The sequence below is a fragment of the Mobula hypostoma genome, chromosome 22 (genome assembly GCF_963921235.1).
Source record: "Mobula hypostoma chromosome 22, sMobHyp1.1, whole genome shotgun sequence".
NCBI classification, from domain to species: Eukaryota; Metazoa; Chordata; class Chondrichthyes; order Myliobatiformes; family Myliobatidae; genus Mobula; species Mobula hypostoma.
In genome coordinates, this window is record NC_086118.1 from 27,595,826 (window position 1) to 27,603,110 (window position 7,285).

General features: G+C 38.8%; 1 non-coding gene across 1 annotated transcript; it reads left to right on the plus strand.

Moving 5' to 3' along the window:
• The first annotated feature begins 5,136 nt into the window (after window positions 1–5,136).
• trnat-agu (transfer RNA threonine (anticodon AGU)) lies at window positions 5,137–5,210 on the plus strand. Its single transcript has one exon. It is a non-coding gene; the product is annotated as a tRNA-Thr (tRNA).
• The last annotated feature ends 2,075 nt before the right edge of the window (window positions 5,211–7,285 follow it).

Consider the following 7,285-nt stretch of genomic DNA (forward strand, 5'->3'; position numbering starts at 1 on the left):
TGCTGCGTCCTTCTCTACATTGGTGAGATCTGATGTAACTTGGGGGATCGCTTTGTCGAGCACATCTGCTTCATTTGCCAAAAGCAGAATTTCCTGGTGGCTAGCCATTTTAATTCATATCCCCATTCCTGCACTGACATGTTGGTCCATGACCTCCTCTTTTGCCATGATGAGTCTACTCTCAGGGTGGAGGAACAACACATATTCCTTCTAGGTAGCCTCCAACTTGATGGCATGTCTGTGCATTAACACCAATTGCTTCTTCTGACATCTTTTCCTCCCCTTTCCCTATTCTTCTATTACCCACTCTAGCCTCTTACCTCTTCTCACCTGCCTACCATCTTCCCTGGAGCCTCTCCTCCTTCCCTTTCTGCTCTGGTCCACTTTCATCTTCTATTAGATTCCTTCTTCTCCAGCCCTTTACTTTTCCCTCCCACCTGGCTTCACCTTTCACTTTCTAGCTAATCCTCCTTCCCCTCCACCCACCTTTTTTCTGGCATTTTTCCCCTTTCTTTATAGTCCTAACTACATTGACTTCTGCCCCAGTTGCTTCATCCTCCCTTTATAATTCTCCTTCATCTTTGGGATGTATCTATCATGCGCCTTCCAAGTTGCCCTCAGAAAGTCCAACCATTGCTGTTCTGTCATCATCCACGGTAGTGTCCCTTTCCAATCAACGTTGTAAGCTCTTCTCTTATGCCTTTATAATTCCTTTTACTCCACTGGAGTACTGATACATCTGACCTTAACTTCTCCCTGTCAATCTACTGGATGAATTCTATCATATTATGAACTCTGTCTCCTAAGGGTTCCTTTACCTTAAGATACCTAATCAAACATGGTTCATTACACAACACCTTATGCAGAATGGCTTTTCTCCAAGTGGGTTCAACCACAAGCTGTTCTAAAAAGCCATCTTGTAGGCATTATACAAATTCGCTCTCTGGGGTTCCAGTGCCAACCTGTTTTTTCAATCTACCTGCATTTTGAAATGACCAAGATTATGGTAACATTACTCATATTACATTACTTCTCAATCTTCCATTGCTATTTATATCCCACATCCTGGCTACTGTTCGGGGGCCTGTATATAACTACCATCAGTGTCTTTTTACCCTTGCTTACCCACAAAGAATCCACATCTTCTAATCTAATGTTGCCTTTTTCTATTTGATTTCATTTTTTACCAGCAGAACCACCCTGCCCCCTCTGCCTACTTGCCTGTTACTCCAACACAGATTGTATCCCTGGATGTTAAGCTCTCAACTATGACCTTCATTCAGCCTTGACTCACTGATGTCCACAACATCGTACCTGTCACCCTCTAATTGTGCTACAAGATCATCTACCTTTTTCCATATACTGCGTGCATTCAAATATAACACCTTTAGCCCTCTATTCATCACCATTTTCAGTGGTCCCCTGTTGTACTTCAGCTCTTCCCACTGACTGCAATATTGTCTTTTCCTGCCTGTCTTTCCGCACAGCCTCACTATACAATATGTCATCTTGTACAACTGTTGTCTCATCCTCAGCACTATCACAACAGTTTACATCCTCCTGCCAAGTTAGTTTAAACCTTCCCCAGCAGCTCTAGTAAACTTTCCCACAAAGATATTGGTCTGCTTTGGTTCACATGTAACCTACCATTTTTGTATAGGTCATATGTTCCCCAGAAGGGGTCCCAATGATCCAGAAATCTGAAGCCTTGCCCCTTGCACCATTCCATCTACCACTCATTTATCTCTACAATCATCCTATTCTTGCCCTGGCTAGCATGTGGTACTGGGTGTAATCCAGAGATTACTATCTTGGAGGTCCTGCTCTTCCGCCTCTTTCCTAAATGTCAATACTCAATATGTAAGTTCCTCGTCATCACTCATCTACTACTGAAGCCTGCACTCAGTAAAAGCCTCATCTTATGATGTTTCCAACCTCCTAGATGGTCCTGAGTACATCTAGCTCCAGTTCCTTTCCTGGACCTGAAGCTGGGTGCTCCTCCTGCAGATGGAGTTATTAGGGAAACTGCTACGTGACTTGAATCCCGTATCTCACAGAAGGAACTGCCTGATATACCATCCTACCAACATTTCTTATACTTCGAAGTTCTCAAGCTTAAGTTCTTGCTTGCATTCGGTCAAGCCTGTTGAGCCAGCGCCTGGCCACTCTTAACACTGGCCTCCTCCAACAATGACTGCTCTAACAATATTCATTCCACTTACACCTCACTTGTTTTTATTGGTCTGCCCAGTCCCTAAAAAATCAAGAGGTTTGCAGCCCTTTGAAAAGTTCAGAAAGGCACCGAGCTCTTTTCAAACCTCATGTAGCCTCACCAACGAATGATCTCTTGCAATAATTGCAGTATGAAGAAAAGTTACGAAAGGCCCCAATCTTTTTCTAAACTTCGCACAACCTCACCAATGAACAATCTCTCACAATGAGTAACCTACATAAATTTGGTTCTCCGATAACCCAGGTTATGGAAAAAGAATCTTTGTAAACTCTGGATGGATGAAGTTTTGTATAATCAATTTTTCAATGTGCCTTCCACATGATTCCAGTGGCCACCTGTGAGAGCTCTGATACTTGGGATCCACCTTCTTGGTATTTAGCAGTGAAAGTCAATCCCTATTTGTAGTCAATACTGAATGTGGGCAATTTGTTAAGTATGCAAGACAGAGTCATGTATGAGAAATACATTTTTTAGAGAGACTGCAATGCTGATAGACAACTTCAAAAAGAAACAAGTTTGAGGAAAAACAGTCTTGCATTTGAAAATAGACATTTTTTTTCAGACCAATGAGGTTGGAAATAATGGTGGTATAAAATTTTAGGTATTACACTATTCTTAACATCACTTGTGACAATTTTTGGTTGACAGAGTTTCTAGTGCTAATGAAAATCCCACTGGAAACTCAGAAGCTGGGAATTTAGAGGCATAGAGGATGGGAATATATTTTCTGGATTATGTTCCCTGTCACTCTATTTATTTGAGTTAGAGTTTGTTTGATTTCAGTTCTAAGTCAGAATGCTTTTGGAAAGATTCTGAAAAATGGATGACAGTATGGGAGCTTGAATATGTTTAACAATGAACTAATCAGATGAAAATACTTTAATGTCAGAAAGCGTCTCGGGATTACAGATGATCAGGCCTAAAGAAGAAGCCAGATGATTTGCTTCATATCAGGTCACTCTGAAAATAACAGGAACAACAATGCAGAATTAATAGGAGACTTTAATAAACAGAATATGAAATGCAAATTACTATGTTGAATGCATCCTTTCTCTTTACCTGGTATATAATTTCAGTGTGACCTACATAACATTTCATGTTATGCCATTTTTGTCAAATAGCAAAAAGATTTACAAATAACACGAGAAAGTAATAAAGTGTGCTATTGCTAAAAAAGGCAACTGAATAAATAAATAAATAGATTGGAAGAATTGTTAGTTTAAAACATTTCAGCGATGAAATAACGAGGGAATGATTAACAAAATAAATGCAGAAAGGATTGTGAGAGTTTAACGGAATAAGAACATGCACTAATTAATTAATTTGGTGGCTGGCAAGTCAAAATTTAATATGAAAATTGAAGATAAAATGAATAGAAAACAAGCTTTTTTTCAAAAATAGAATGGGGAGTGGAAGTTTGAGAATGCTGTAGTATCATTTATGGATTGAATTATAAATATAGAAACTGAGCTGACAGCTGAATGTCAAATAACTATTACAATGAGTTTGCAGTCCTTGCACTAATTAGAGAAAATGTGAATATATCATAAATGGTACTCTCAAAATAGTGAAACAAGTAAACATAATGAATTTGAAGTAACTAATTGGAAGCCCTAAGGATTGGAAGCAAGTATCCGGGAATTAATAACATTTATCTATGAACATACGTAAGGGCAATCTTTCAAAAAGATCCACAACTTATCAAATAAATAAGTCAATAATAAAAAGAAGTAGGCATAGTTTATCTGGCCCATTAAGCCTGCTACTCCATTCAAAAAGATCATGACTGATCTGGCTGTGCACTCAGCTCCATTTACCTGCCCTTTCCTCATAACCCTTAGTACCCCTACTATGCAAATCTGTCCCTTAAATATTCAAAGTACATTTATTATCAAAGTATGTATGCAGCATACAACCCTGAGTTTCAGCTTCCCATAGACAGCCACAAAATAAAGGGAAACCATGGAGCCATTTAAAGAAAAACATCAAACTCCAACATGCGAAAAAAAAACAAATCCGGCAAATGGCCCAAATAAAACAAGCATAAAACACAGAACACAAAACACCGAGTTACAAAGACTTCGAAAGAGTCCGGGCATATTCAGTTCAGTTATGTTTAATGAGGCAGTCTCTACTGCATCTCTGAGCGGAGAACTCTACAGATTCACTACTCCCTGGGAAAAACAATTCCTTTTCATCTCTGTCCTAGTCTCTTCCCCTGAATCTCAAGGCTATGTCCCCTAGCTCTAGTCTCACCTACTTTTCGAAACAGCCTTTCTGCCTTCATATTATCTATCCCTTTCATAATTTAAATTGTTTCTCTCATTCTTCTGAATTCCCATGAGTATAGCTTCTTCAAACTATTGCGCCCTCTACTACTATGACAAATTCAATCATACTGTGATCACTCTTTCCAAGAGGGTTCCTAACTACGAGATCATTAAACTTCCCTCTCTCATGGCACAGGACCAGATTAAGAATAACATTTCCTTTGTAGTTTCACTAACAGACTGTTCAAGAAAACTATCACAGATGCATTATATGAAGCCCTGTTCAAAACTGCCTTGTCCGATTTGATTTGCCCAACCTATAAGCAAGTTAAATATCTCCATGACAGCTGCCATTTTATTCTTACATGCAATGCCATTCCATTACTAGAGAAAGTGATGAAACAATGAGACATTCTTCTCCACTGGAAATGGACTGACATTGTGTCATTTTCAGGTAAGATGGATAAATTGAATCAGGCACCAATGAGCCTATTAATCTTATTTCAACTGGAAGGAGAATAATAGAATGTAAAATATACCACATTGCCTGGATAACTACAGAATAAAGGAAAATATATTCTTGTTACAATTAAGATTCATATTGAAATTCAAGCAGCTAAGCATTTATGAGAGGGCTCTGTGGCTTAGTTGGTTAAAGTGCCTGTCTAGTAAACAGGAGATCCTGGGTTCAACTCCCAGCAGAGCCTTAATGTTCAATAATTTTTGGATTTGCACTATATTAAATAAGATATTTTTTCTGTTTATTCCAGAATTAGCTAGCAAGTAATTTTTAAATCCTGTATGAATGTCATTGTGGGACAGCCCCCACAGTGAATGCAAACACGTAAATTTCAAATCTGATATCAATTTTTTTGGACACAAAGGAAATAAAAAATAGCATATGCGAGTGGGGTGGAGATATAAGATCAACTTTGATTTTACTCACGTCTAAAGTTCAAAGTTCAATGTAAACTTATTATCAAATTACATACATGTCACCAGATACTGCCTGAGATTCATTTTCTTGCAGGTGTTCATAGTGGAACAAAAAATACAACAGAATCAATGAAAAGTAAGCAATCAATGTGAAAAATAAGGCAAACTGCGTAAATATGAAAATAAATAAATAATACTGAGAGCACGGGTTGTGAGTCTGTAGGTTGTGTTCAGAGATGAGTTCAATGTAGAGGTGAGTCTCACCCTCAAAGAAGGCTATGACCTACTCCTGGTCCTAATTCTTATGCTGTTCCTTTCATTAAAATTACAAAGTGTCATATTTTGTATCTAAAACATTTTGAATAATTTTTGAGGGAGATTGATAAAGTTATTGCTAAGACTACAATTCCTCTGACTGGAAACTCTGGAATTGAAGGTAGCATTCTCAAGATAATGATCATTAAAGGTTAAAATGAGGAGAAATTTCAAAATGCAAGAGATAAGTCATTGGATTTCACTACCAAAGTGAATTGTAGATGTCTAACGATTGAACATGTTCTATGTTGAGAACCATTGACTAGTTGTCACTAAGTGAATTAGAGGATGTGAGAATAAGGGAAATGTAAACTTAGAGAATCAGCCTGTAAGTTTCCTGTCAGTATTGAGGTTTTGAACCGCCTGTACACCTGCCAGTTTTGTGGTGTGAATGGAAGTCTAGAAGGTGCAGGACAGTTGTGGGCCAAATCAATGCAATGGGGCCTGGGCCTGAGGGTTAGGAATGAGCCAATGTTTGGCCGCTGGACCGGAACTGGCGGCGGTTCAAAGTAGCAAGACTTGGAGCTGAGATGGCAGATCCTGGGCCTGAGAACAAGGAACAAGATGAATGCCAGGCCAAATTGGAAAGGTTACGTATGGGTGAATCAAAGCAGTGGGTCCCGGATCCAAGAGAATACCAAAGTGGCAGGGCCCGGGCCCGGGCCCAGGCCCAAGAGTGAGGAATAACCCATTGTTTGGCTGATTTAAGCATCAGGCCAGATTGAAAAGGGGCTGGATGTGTGGAACGATGCTGTCCCGCGAAGTTTATTTTCTCTGCGCTGAACTGAGGCTGTGACTTGCAAATAATGGGCTTCTGGATTGGTTGTGACTGGCGTTGTGACTGTGCACTCACTTCTGTAAACTCCATTTCTAAAAATTGGTGCTTATTTTCTCCTGTTTGCACAGTTTTTTTCCTGCACATTGGGTGTTTGACAGTCTTCATTTTTAATATTTTTTTTTGCTTTGTGGCTGCCTGTAAGGAGATGAATCTCAAGGTTGTATATAGTATACTGTACGTACTTTAATAAAAAGTGTACTTTGAACTTTTGACCTTTGAACCCATGACATTATCAAACGATGGAGCAGGCTTGGTGGGCAATATGCTCTAATATGCTTTAGTTTCTTTTGTTCATTTTTATGGTTTTGCTTTGCGGCTTGAATCTGTAAATGATGAAGATTGCAATCATGGCTGAAAGATGCCTATTTAAACACAACTGTCTTGCAGAAAATAGTGTTGAAGTATATATTTCATAAATATACATAGGAATAATCATCAAACAAACATTGCTGGATTAAATCATTCTAGACTTCATAAACAAAACCTGCATTTTCTTCTTTTCCAAACACATACTTTATTTCTGAAAACTGCATGTATATTATATGGGACATTAACATGATGCACTCAGGCTTGGAGACAGCTATTCTTCTCCAAGGACCACCTGAAGAATCCTGTTGTAAGTAAGGAATCCTTGACGACTTGGTATATTACAGAAAGCTCAAAGATTTGATTCATTATCTTCCTGTACAATGA